Genomic DNA, 12,008 nt, shown 5'->3' with positions numbered 1-12,008 from the left:
ATGTTAAAGTAAAGGACAGCCTTGGCTGCAGCGACCATGACATGGTGGAGTTCAAGATCTATGGGGCAGCAAGGAAAATACATGGCAAGCTCTCTGCCCTAGACTTCAGGAAGGCGGACTTCGGCCTCTTCAGGGACCTGATGGGCCAAGTGCCACGGGAGGTGGCCCTGGAGGGAAGAGGGGCCCAGGAAAGTTGGTCTACATTCAAGGAGCACCTCCTCCAAGCTCAGCAGAAGTGCATCCCAGTGAAAAACAAGTCGGGCAAAAAGGCCAGGAGGCCGGCGTGGATGAGCAAGGAGCTCCTGGACCAACCGAAAGTAAAAAAGGAAGCCTATAGAGAGTGGAAGCGGGGACAGGTAGCCTGGGAGGACTACAAAGAGGCTGTGCGAGTGGCCAGGGATAAGGTAAGGAAGGCCAATGCCCTGGCAGAACTGAATCTGGCCAGGGATATAAAATGCAACAAGAAGAGCTTTTATAGGTACGTAGGGGACAAAAGAAAGTCCAGGGAAAATGTAGGCCCCCTCCAGAAGGGAACTGGTGTCCTGGTTACCCAGGACATGGAGAAGGCTGAGGTTCTCAATGACTTTTTTGCCTCAGTCTTCACCGACAAGAGTTCCTGTCCCACCGCCCAAGCTGTAGAAGGTGCAAGCAGGGACTGCGAGGATGAAGAACCTCCCATTGTACTCGAAGAGCAGGTTCGGGATCATCTGAGGAACCTAAAGGTGCACAAGTCCATGGGACCTGATGAGATCCATCCGCGGGTCCTGAGGGAACTGGCGGATGAAGTTGCCAAGCCACTGGCTATCATATTTGAGAAGTCGTGGCGGTCTGGTGAGGTCCCCGATGACTGGAAGAGAGGGAACATAACCCCAGTTTTTAAAAAGGGGAATAAGGAAGACCCAGGTAACTACAGGCTGGTCAGCCTCACCTCTGTGCCTGGCAAGGACATGGAGCAGATTCTCCTGGAAACCATGCTAAGGCACATGGAGAGCCAGGAGGTGGTTGGTGACAGCCAACATGGCTTCACCAAGGGCAGATCGTGCCTGAGCAATTTGGTGGCCTTCTATGACGGGGTGACAGCATCGGTGGACAAGGGACGAGCAACTGACATCATCTACCTGGACTTGTGCAAAGCTTTTGACACTGTCCTACACAACATCCTTCTCTCTCAACTAGAGAGACATGGGTCTGATGGACGGACCACTCGGTGGGTAAGGAGTTGGCTGGACGGCCGCACTCAGAGAGTGGTGGTCAACGGCTCGATGTCCATGTGGAGACCGGTCACGAGTGGCGTCCCTCAGGGGTCCGTGCTGGGCCCGGCCCTGTTCAACATCTTTGTTGGCGACATGGACAGTGGGATGGAGTGCACCCTCAACAAGTTCGCCGACGACACCAAGTTGTGTGGTGCTGTCGACACGCTGGAAGGGAGGGATGCCATCCAGAGGGACCTTGACAGGCTGGAGAGGTGGGCCAGTGCCAACCTCATGAAGTTCAACCAGGTGCCGTAGTTCAGCCCTGATCAGGACCAGACTACGCAGTCTGTCTCTCGCTCCCCCCACCCTCCGAGAGAATAGGAGGAGATGATACAAGAAAAAAACAGCTCAAGGTTTGAGATAAGGACGGGGAGAAATCCTTAAAGTTACCGTCACGGGCAAAACAGACTCGACTTGGGGAAAACTATTCATTTATTTCTAAAATTAGCAGGAGAATGAGACAGGGAACAAGATAACCTCCCCCAACCCCTCCCTCTTCCCGGGCTTAACATTATCTCTACTACCTTCCCCTCCCGAGTGGCACGGGGGGGGGAAAGGGAATGGGGGTCGCAGTCAGTTCATCACGCATTGTTTTACACCGCTGTATCATCGTCAGGGGAAGAACTCCTCACATTCCTCCTCTGCTCCAGCGTGGGGTCCCTCCCACGGGCCACAGTCCTCCGTGAAACTGCTCCGGCGTGGGTCATCTCTTCCACGGGGTGCAGTCCCTCTAGAACAGCTGTCCCAGCGGGCCCTCCACAGGCCACAGTCTCCTTCAGGCCTCCACCTGCTCTGGCGTGGGGTCCTCCACGGGCTGCAGGTGGATCTCTGCCCCTCCGTGGACCTCCATGGGCTGCAGGGGGACAACCCGCTCCACCATGGTCTTCACCACGAGTTGCAGAGGAATCTTGGCCAGGAGCCATATTACTCCTCCCCCTCCTTCTGAACTGACCTTGGCGTCTGCAGCCGTTCCTCACAACAGGCTGGCAGACGTCTCTCAGGATCCTTTTTACATCTTATTCACTTCTCATCTCCTCTCCACTTCTTGCAGCCGGGCCGGGCCGAGTTGGGCCCAGTCGGCTGCCCGGCGGGAGGCCAGAGGGTGAGGCCTGCAAGGCCCATGAGGCTCGCGCCTCCCCCTCTCTGCCCCCCGCTCAGCTTCACATCTTCTCCCTTTTCTTCTCCTGTTTTCCCCTACTTAAATACGTTATCGCAGAGGCGTTATCACGGGACATTCTGCTACCAATTGGCTTGGCCTTGGCCAGCAGCGGGTCCGCCCTAGGCCCGGCCGAGTCCACTGAACAAAGGGGAGCGACTTCTAGCAGTTTCCTACAGAAGCTACCACCTTAGGCCCCCCCCTCACTAACAAAACCAGAACACCAGGCCAAGTGCAAGGTCCTGCACCTGGGTCATGGCAATCCCAGGCACAAATACAGGCTGGGCAGAGAATGGATGGAGAACAGCCCTGAGGAGAAGGACTTGGGAGTGCTGGTGGATGAGAAGCTTAACATGAGCAGGCAATGCGCCCTTGCGGCCTAGAAGGCCAACCGCATCATGGGCTGCATCAAGAGGAGCGTGGCCAGCAGGTCGAGGGAGGTGATTCTCCCTCTCTACTCTGCCCTGGTGAGACCCCACCTGGAGTACTGTGTCCAGTTCTGGAGCCCCCAACACAAGAAGGACATGGACCAGTTGGGGAAGGTCCAGAGGAAGGCCACGAAGATGATAAAAGGGCTGGAGCACCTCTCTTATGAGGACAGGCTGAGAGAATTGGGGCTGTTCAGCCTGGAGAAGAGGAGGCTCCGGGGAGACCTGATAGCGGCCTTCCAGTACCTCAAGGGGGCCTACAAGAAAGATGGGGAGAGGCTGTTTAGTAGGGCCTGTTGCGATAGGACAAGGAGAAATGGTTTTAAAATAGAGGGGGGTAGATTTAGATTAGAAATTAGGAAAAAATTTTTTAGGATGCGAGTTATAGAACACTGGAACGGGTTGCCCAGAAAGGTGGTGGAGGCCCCATTCGTGGAAACATTCAAGGCCAGGCTGGATGAGGCTCGAGCAACCTGATCTAGTCAGGGATGTCCCTGCTTCTTGCAGGGGGGTTGGACTAGATGACCTTTGAAGGTCCCTTCCAACCCTAACCATTCTATGATTCTATGATTCTATGACCGCAACCCCCATTCCCTCTTCCCCCCTGTGCTGCCCGGGGTGCGGGGGGGAAGGTGGTAGAGATAATGTTAAGCTTGGGAAGAGGGAGGAGTGGGGGAAGGTTATCTTGTTCTCTGTCTCATTATCCTGCTGTTTGTAGTAATAAATTACGTTTTCCCCAAGTTGAGTATCTTTGCCTGTAATGGTAACTTTAAGGATTTCTCCCTGTCCTTATCTCAAACCTCGAGCCGTTTTTCTTACATTATCTCCCTCTAGTCTCTTGGAGGGTGGGGGCAGTGAGAGAGACACTGCGCAGTCTGGTCCGGATCAGGCCTGAACTATGACACAAGCCTACACTTAACTAAGATTAATTCTTTGTTGATTTTAATGCTAAAAATTACACTGGCTTATAGATAAGAAGCATTCTAATGAAGAGGGAGTCCCTAAATGTTTAAAACACATGAGCGGCACAAAAAAGTATAGGTAACCAATCAATTATTTTATTGTGGTTATTACTTTGTAGAAAATGCCCCTTGTACTTCTAAGAGGCATGCTGGCTGTGTTAGATACCTGGCACTCGCCACTGCCACTACAGATTGAAAAGAAATGAGTATCTCAACTCAGTATGTTGATTGGCTCTTGCATAGCGGGTAAAATAACTTCTGCTTTGGGGAAAACTGATGGCATGAGGCACATCAGTTGTAAGAGAGAAGTCAAATCCACAATAAATTGTAAAAAGAGTGGGTTAATGAAGTGTAATGTTAAATGATACAGTCATTTAACAAGATTCAATGGCAAGGTACACTGCATTGTTTACTGCATATAGGACAAGGTCAGACAAAATTGTCAGGGAGATCTTGCCGTTTAGCGGTGCGTTTCAGAAAGGGCCCCTTACTTTCGAAACTTCTCAGCAAGGAGTCTAGGAGCCACTGGATACACTCCTAGTCCCAGACTTTATCAACTGTTAATGTCTAAAAGACTACATAGGCACAATGTAGTCTTTATCATCTTAGCAAACCTTTCAATGTTAGGCATCCTGTTAATCCTGTTGTGGCAAGAAATCGCTCAACTCCGAGGAGTAACCTTGAGAGGCATCCCTACTGTTGGCGTGCAGCTCACTCCGCTAGAAAAGAGCTCAATGATTCCTCGGATGCCCCTGATTGATAAAGTATGACTGACTTGCAGCTATAGTTGCATGTCAGCAAGATATCTGGGCCAGTTTTCCACAGAGACTTTGGATACCATGTTCCCATCCGTCCCGGTCTCCAGTTTCAGCAGCATGCAGCCATCACAATCCCCACTGGTGTTTATGGCTTAAGCTGGCTGGGGAGCACACAGCCCTAAATTGTCATTCACAGAATGCCAGGTGTATTCCCTGAATCCCGTGTCCCCAGCCTCAGGGTCCTCAGTCATTATTATTGGGGTGGTGTTTTGGTTTTTTTTTTGGCAGCCACAGGACTCCCTCCCTCTTTTCCAGGCAAAAGATGCCCTTACAGATGATGATGGTCTTGAAAGGCCTCTTCTTGTGGCTCCCAGTGGCTCTTTGTGAGTTTGCAGGAACAAATACCTGAGAGCAACATCCTAGCTGTCAGCTGTCATCTGGCCAGCTTTACTTGTTGGCTGATATGGCTGGAACTGTGGTGGTCCAAGTGCTTCCTGAGCATGTGCTTGACTGCAACTGGCTTTTGGACTACCAGGAAGATGGACAGTCCCCCAAGTCACGTTGCTGCTCTGGCTACTGGACCAAATGGCTTGCTTAGTGTGCAAGTCTCCAAGAAAAGGGCACATGCATTTCTGAGCCTGAACTGGGGATTGCCGTACAGGGGGACTGGTGGAGAGGTACATCTCCTGGCCTATGCAGCTCAGTGCTCACGGAAGCAGTGAGGGAAAATGGTGGGGCACCGAGTAAACCTCAAGATCATGGCTGTGCCGTCCCCTCAAGCCTGAGGTGATGCCTACCGATGACAAGATGACTCTGGGTGAGATGAACTGCAGCTGCTCCTTACTGCAGGACCCCACTGCCAGTGTGGATAGAGTGAGCAAAGGGACAGATAGAGGTGGGTAACTCTGGTGTTCCAGCCACCTCCTGCAAGGGAGTCTTGCTGACAGTGCTTGAATAAATTCTGTTGCTTCGCTTTTTAAACACTTAGAACAAACATCTAAATGCCTAATAAATTGTATGCTGCAACTGTAAGATACAGTTTAAGCAGTAAATTATAAAACTTTAACTTTTATAAGTTTTGATTTATTATTTAAAAAAGAGAGACCTAAGACATGCCCCATGTGATTTTACTTTAAGAAACAAAAAAAAATCCCCAGCACTACAATGGAAAGGCTACCAAAAAGACAGGCAAATTTGCTAATGCCTTTGACTGTATCGAAGCATGCAGAGGAACACACTTTTATGGTATCTCAACTCTTAAAAACGGAGAACCCAAAAACATGCACTACGACCAACCGTAGAAGATTTGCATGGGCTGCCATCAACTTTTTGGAGACTGTGCTGACTACGTGAGGTGCCCGGGCTGTGGTAGCTGCGTGGCCACAGTATGTCCCCATGCTCCTCCGTATGGCCCCGTGTCACAAAGAGGCAGTGATGCGGAACCCGCCTGGTGCTTGTGAGCTTGCCTGGCCACGCCTTGGTATCCTGGAAAGCAGGCCAGCAAAAGCTAGTTGGACTGAGCTGGCCTTCGGGATAGCTCGGCTCCTTCCTTTGCTACTTGTGTGCCTACCCTTTTCCAACCGCTTATCGTTTACTGTCCGCTTCTCCTCAACTTCCATCCTCTTCCAAAGGGGATTATCATTTGACTTTCAGGACAGATAGGGGAGAAAAGCATAGGTTGGTCTAGACCTTCCAAGGTGCAGGCTGAGCTGGTACACCCTTATAGGCTGGCCAGATAGGCATATGGGGAGAGTTCCAGTTTGCTAATTGTTATTTCTTTACCGTATCCAAGGATAGTGAAGTGGGGGAGGGGACAGTGTAGTCTGAGGCATTGGGCTGATGACAAGAGGCCCATCCTGAGTGAAGCGGTAGGCAGGGAGAGAGAAAAGGAGCACAGCAAAGGCAGCCGTTAAAGTAATGGCCGAAAGCCGGCCCCTCCTGCATACAAGGTGGGAAAGTGTGGGCTGGAGAACCAGAGGGCTCTGCTGCTAACCCTGGCAACAGGCAAGCAGCAGGTCCTCGTCAGAGAAGGTGACACGCAGTACAGTCTTTCAAAAGGGCCTTCATCACTGCTGTCAACTGGATTCCCGTGACAGGGACAGTAGGGCCGTCAGCCTGTAGCTCTGCTGCAGTTCCAAGTACCACTGAAACACTTTTGATGGTGGTTGCTGTTCTGTGGGTTGCTGTTTTAAATCATTTTCCTGAGGTGCAATCATTTCTTTGCAACCAGGTGACGGGACTGGCGCTGATCTTCTCTTTCTGCAGCGTGTCCTTTCTCCTCCAGAGCTTTCCCCTCTGTTCCTGAGAGGAGCGATGGCTGCAATGGGAAACGACTCCTGTGAGTAACAGCCTCACCCGCAGGCTTGGACTTTATGAATCCCCAAAGGCAACAGACGTAGCTGGTGCCCGATCCCTGAATGTTGATGTGCTGACCAGCCTAGCGTGAATTCTGGGGCATTTCCTGAGAGCAACCATGCTTCTGGGTTGGAGGTTCTAGCTGGTTGTCCTGCGTGCTCCTGTACAGAATTCGACTTTGACCATATGCTTTCGTGCAACAATATCGTCTCATCTCTTTTCAAATGTCATTTCCCTGCAGTTGTTGTGGAGGGAATGGCTCCTCCACAAAGAATCCTCTTTCCTCCGGAGAAGATTTGCATGGGCTGGCAGCAAAGACAGAGAGCTGGAGCAGGGCTCAAGAACCTGGGCAATACATGCTTCCTGAACTCCGTCCTGCAGTGCCTGACGTACACACCCCCTCTGGCCAACTACCTGCTCTCTCGGGAGCACAGCCGGTCGTGTGAGTGCTTTTATGAACATCTCCTTGTAAATCTGTTGGGCACTTCCCAAGGAGTCCCACAATCTGGAAGCTGATGGAGGAGAAAAGCAGCCCCTTCTCTGGCCATCGCCCAACTTGGTGTTCTTTGGACACTCAAGCCTAGAAGCCACTTGTCGTATCTAGGTGTGTTCATCTTCAGAGAGCCACCTCTTCCTAGCCCTGGGTCTTGGTCCCTATTCCTGCAAGTTATACTCTCCTTGCTTATTGCACAGAAAACTTCTGTCAGTTTAGCATCCCTCTGCAGAACGTTTTCTACGCACAAAAATGTCCCGGGCTTGTTGGGACATTGGCACCCTGGGAGGAGAGGGGCGGAGACTCTTCTTGTAACTTCATGATCTCCATTAGGTTTCCCATCGCTATGGACATTTTGCTAACCTGAGAAGCTTACTTCCGCCCTCCCTGTTCAGGTCACCAGCAAGGCTTCTGCGTGATGTGCAGAATGGAACAGCACGTTACCAACGTCTTGCATTCCTCAGACAGTGCCATCAGGCCTTTGGCACTCATCAGTGTTCTCACAAGTAAGTAATTTCAGGTGCTTTGACATGTTTTCTTCCCTTCTTGTAGGACAGAAATACTAACTTCTTCTTTCTTAGGAATAGGAGAACACTTCAGGTTTGGAGTGCAGGAAGATGCCCACGAGTTCTTACACTGTACTGTCAATGCCATGCAGAGAGATTGCCTGACTGGAAGCAGCAAGTAAGCAGAAGCAAGTTACCTTTTCAGTGTTCGTGAGCCCTTTGGACTCCTTGATGTCCTCCCATCAAGGAAAAGCTTACACCCAGTGCTTTCAGACAAAGCAAAACTCTTGGAGGAGATAACTGTCTGCCTTTCCATTTGTTTCCAGCTTGGACATCTCTTCTCAATCAACTACCATCATTCATCAAATATTTGGGGGCTTTCTGAGATCCAGAGGTACTTTCCCACAGCTATTGCTCTCCTTGCAATTGTCTGTGCCCTTCTGTCTGCCTGTGACAAACAGCTGATCATGTGACTGGCATAGCAGGTATGAAGAGTGCCTACCAACACGGTCAGTCGACCTCCTCTATCGCTGAGCGTTTTGTTTTGCCTTCCAGTCACGTGCTTGAGCTGCAAAGCAGTTTCCAACTCGTACGAGGCCTTCCTGGATATGCCTTTGGCTATAAAAGTAAGAGGGTTTGTAACTGTGATTCAAGACGTCCCAAGGCCCCTGTAGCTTTCCAGAATCAAGGCAGTTGTCTTAAAAAACGTATAGTGCAAACACAAGAGAGCTTGGTGGTGTTGGGGAAGCGGAATGGACGGTGTCCTTCTGGTGCGGCCGTGGCAGTGGTCTCCCTGGAGGTGCTGGCTTTAAGCTGGACAAGCACGCATTGTCCTCGCTGCACCCTTGACACACTCTCATCCTTGTTCCCTTTGCCCTCCCTCAACACCCAGTCTGACTCCCAGGCTGATGGGTTGTGTTGTCTTCATTATTGATGACCCTGCACACCATCGGTAGCCGAACCGTGCGGTGCCTCAAAGAGGTAGCTCTTGATAGCCCTGGGAATCCCTGGGAATGGAGGAAAATGTGCATCACCATACCCTCCTTCTGCCTCCTGCTGGACGCTGCTTGTGGGTTGACAGTGGGTCTCCTCAGCATCAGCTACCTGGCTCTCCTTGTCTGCTCCTAGTAAGTGTTTGGGTGAGGGCGCAAACACCTACCGCAGCTCAAGGCTCTCCTTTCTCACTCCTCCAGGCAGCCTCGTCTCTCACCGCAGCTCTGGAGGACTTTGTGAAACCTGAGCAGCTGGATGGTGAAAACTGCTTTAAATGTAGCCAGTAAGATGATTACTAACGACATAGTAATACTAGAGCCTACGAGAAGGTGCTCCATGTCATCGAGCATAAGTTATCTTTTCACATTGGTTGGATGCACGAGAATGAGACACGGCCGGTTTTTAATATGGCCTTATGGTACTGAATAGCCTTAAAATCACGTAAGGATGTGTGAGAAGATGTGAGAGCTTGTCTGGCCTTCTGGGGCGGGGAAAGGGTGCATTTCAGCAGCTGGCTCTGTGCTTGGTTTCAAGGTGTGACAAGATGGTTGCCGCCTCCAGGAGGTTTACAATCCATCGCGTGCCCAAGATTTTCATGGTGTGTCTGAAGAGGTTTGAAGCTTTCACCGGCAGGAAGATCAGCAAGGTGTGTACGCAATTGGAGTGCAACCTTCTTTTCCTGGAGCAGGAGATCTCTCAAAGCAGCAGGCTCTTTCAGAAGCTCTCATGTTCATGAGCCCCAAAGATGCATTTATACCCCTCTGGCCCCTGGTCTTGGAAGGCTATTTCATGTGGTATTTCAGGATCATTTGTGAGCCCTCTTTGTCCCTCCATAGTTCGTGGAGTATCCCGAGTACTTGGATCTTCGGCCGTACACATCTCAGACAGCTGGAGAACCACTCCTCTACTCCTTGTATGCCGTCCTGGTGCATAGCGGTGGCAGCTGCCATGTAGGACACTATTTCTGCTACACAAAGGTAAAGAGCGACTTCCTTCCTAGCAAGGGAAAAATGTGTCCTGGGGAAGACAAACTCTCACGCTAGTGTTACCGGCAGCCCAGGTTTTGGGGGAGAAGGTCTCCTTACCAGCTGGATTGGATTTGTTTTGACGTACTCTTGGTTCTATAGTTTTTCTGCCTGGGGTTTTGTGGGGAAGCCACCTGCAGATACCAATGCCTTCTTTGCAGGCCAGCAATGGGCTGTGGTACAAGATGGACGATGAGAACGTGGTTCTTCACAACATCAACACAGTTCTCAGGCAGCAAGCCTATTTACTGTTCTACGTCAGGTAATGACAAGCGTCAAACTGTGCTCACAATACGTTTCCTTTTCGTGGTGTTGCTCTTCTTCTTCACCTCATCTTCCTGAGTGTTTCTGTCATAGGAGACAAAGACTACCTGCATTGCTCAGTGCTGAGGTCTTGCTCTGACAGGGGCGGACCTGGTGGGAAGTCCTCAATCAAATTTTTATTTGTAGTCTTGGTTATGTCTTCTCTTTGTCATAGAAACCACCCCAAGAAAATGACTGAACCCCGGAGGAGACTGTAAGAAAGGCCCTAAATGCAGATAACTTTTTTCCCTGCAGGTGCTCTGATTTGAAAATTGAAGAAAGGGCTTCTTCCTCACCGGCCCCATCACATGCCCGTTCCTTCCTCAGCCAATGGGCAGCCGGCAGCAAGCAGGCGGGACCTGTAGGACCCCAGGCTCTGCCTGGTAGGACTAAGGTACGTCTGAGGGAGGTGGGTCTGGGCACCAGATGGACACTGAGTTTCTTTCTGGGTCCTTGGCATTGCTCTCGTTGCCCTCCAACACTGCAACTTTCTTCCCAGTTGCAACGCTGCTCCCTCTCAAAGCATCCCACCTATATCCATCCCGTTTGTGCGCCTTTGGCCCTTCTGCCTTTGCAGCCCTCCAGGAGAGCTTTTGGGAGGCCCTTAGCTGTCCCCTCACACCCACTGTTCTGGTCCTCTCAGGAGGAAAAAGCAGGATGTTTTCACTGCTCTCTTTGCAGGACATGGTGGTGGGCATGGAGGACTCTCCAGAGGACAGCAGCTCCTCCGCAACAGCCAGCACCAGCCAGCTAAGCTGGGCAGCTGCACAGGAGACATCTGCAGGCTGGCCATGCCCCCACCTGGCCACACAGGCTCAACATGGCCTCCTGGTCCATTGCCAGCCATGGGACCGTGTGCTGCACACTGTGCAAGAAGACGGCAAGAAAGAGGAGCATGCTTTGAGCCCTTCTTCTTGCTGCCAGAGGAACAGGGCCAGGGAGAGGGCCTGGAGCAGATCACTGCAATGGGTCAGGGATCTCTACAACAGGTTGCTGGTCAGCATGGACTACGAGCATTCAGCAGGGAGGAGAAGAAATAGTCCTCCTAGCCATCTCCGTGCTCGCAGGCATGACACAGCTCCAGGACTGTCCAACGGCAGCTTCCGGTTGGCCCCCATGGACGGTGTTGCTTGGGAGCAAACCCTGCCAATGCAGAGTCAGTGGGGCACATCCCTGCAGTGGGGCTATGATCTCCACAGCCGGTGTGTGGAGTGCACAGACTACAACCCGTTAGTGAGCAGGAGGAAGAGGAAGTGGAGAACAAGTCCTCCACACTGTGCCCAAGCCCCAGGGGATGATACAGCACCAGGACCCTCCAAAGCCAGCTCAAAGTGGGCTCCTGCACCCAGGGCTGCCAAGGAGAGCACTCAGCTGAAGCAGAGAAGGCGGAGCAGATCCCTGCGGCGGGGCTATGATCTCCGCAGCCGGTTCGTGCAGCACACGGACTACCAGCCATCAGCCAGGAGGAGGAGGAGCTGCACAACAAGTCCTCCCCATTGTCCCTGAACCTCAAGGGAGGATGCAGCTCCAGGGCGCTTCAACGCCAGCTCCAAGTCGGGTCCTGACCCCAAGGGCTGCTCAGGAGCAAACTCAGCTGAGGCAAGAGAGAGTACAGCAGATCCCCGCGGCAGGGCTGTGATCTCCACAGCCACTTTGTGGACACTACGGACTATCCATGTTCCACTTTTGGGATCAACTTGCAAAAATAACACCCATTTGGTACCAACAGGTAGAAAAGCAAAAGCCAGAATTAAAACCACTTGTTGGCATTGCGTA

The 12,008-nt window shown here is 51.6% G+C and overlaps 1 pseudogene; it reads left to right on the top strand.

The window, feature by feature from the left end:
* Nucleotides 1-6,870: 6,870 nt before the first annotated feature.
* On the top strand, nucleotides 6,871-11,738 carry LOC147598374 (ubiquitin carboxyl-terminal hydrolase 42-like; annotated as a pseudogene).
* The last annotated feature ends 270 nt before the right edge of the window (nucleotides 11,739-12,008 follow it).

This window comes from Chlamydotis macqueenii, chromosome 19 (assembly GCF_036417535.1).
Source record: "Chlamydotis macqueenii isolate bChlMac1 chromosome 19, bChlMac1.mat, whole genome shotgun sequence".
Classification (NCBI taxonomy): Eukaryota; Metazoa; Chordata; class Aves; order Otidiformes; family Otididae; genus Chlamydotis; species Chlamydotis macqueenii.
This window is presented reverse-complemented; position numbering and strand designations above follow the sequence as displayed.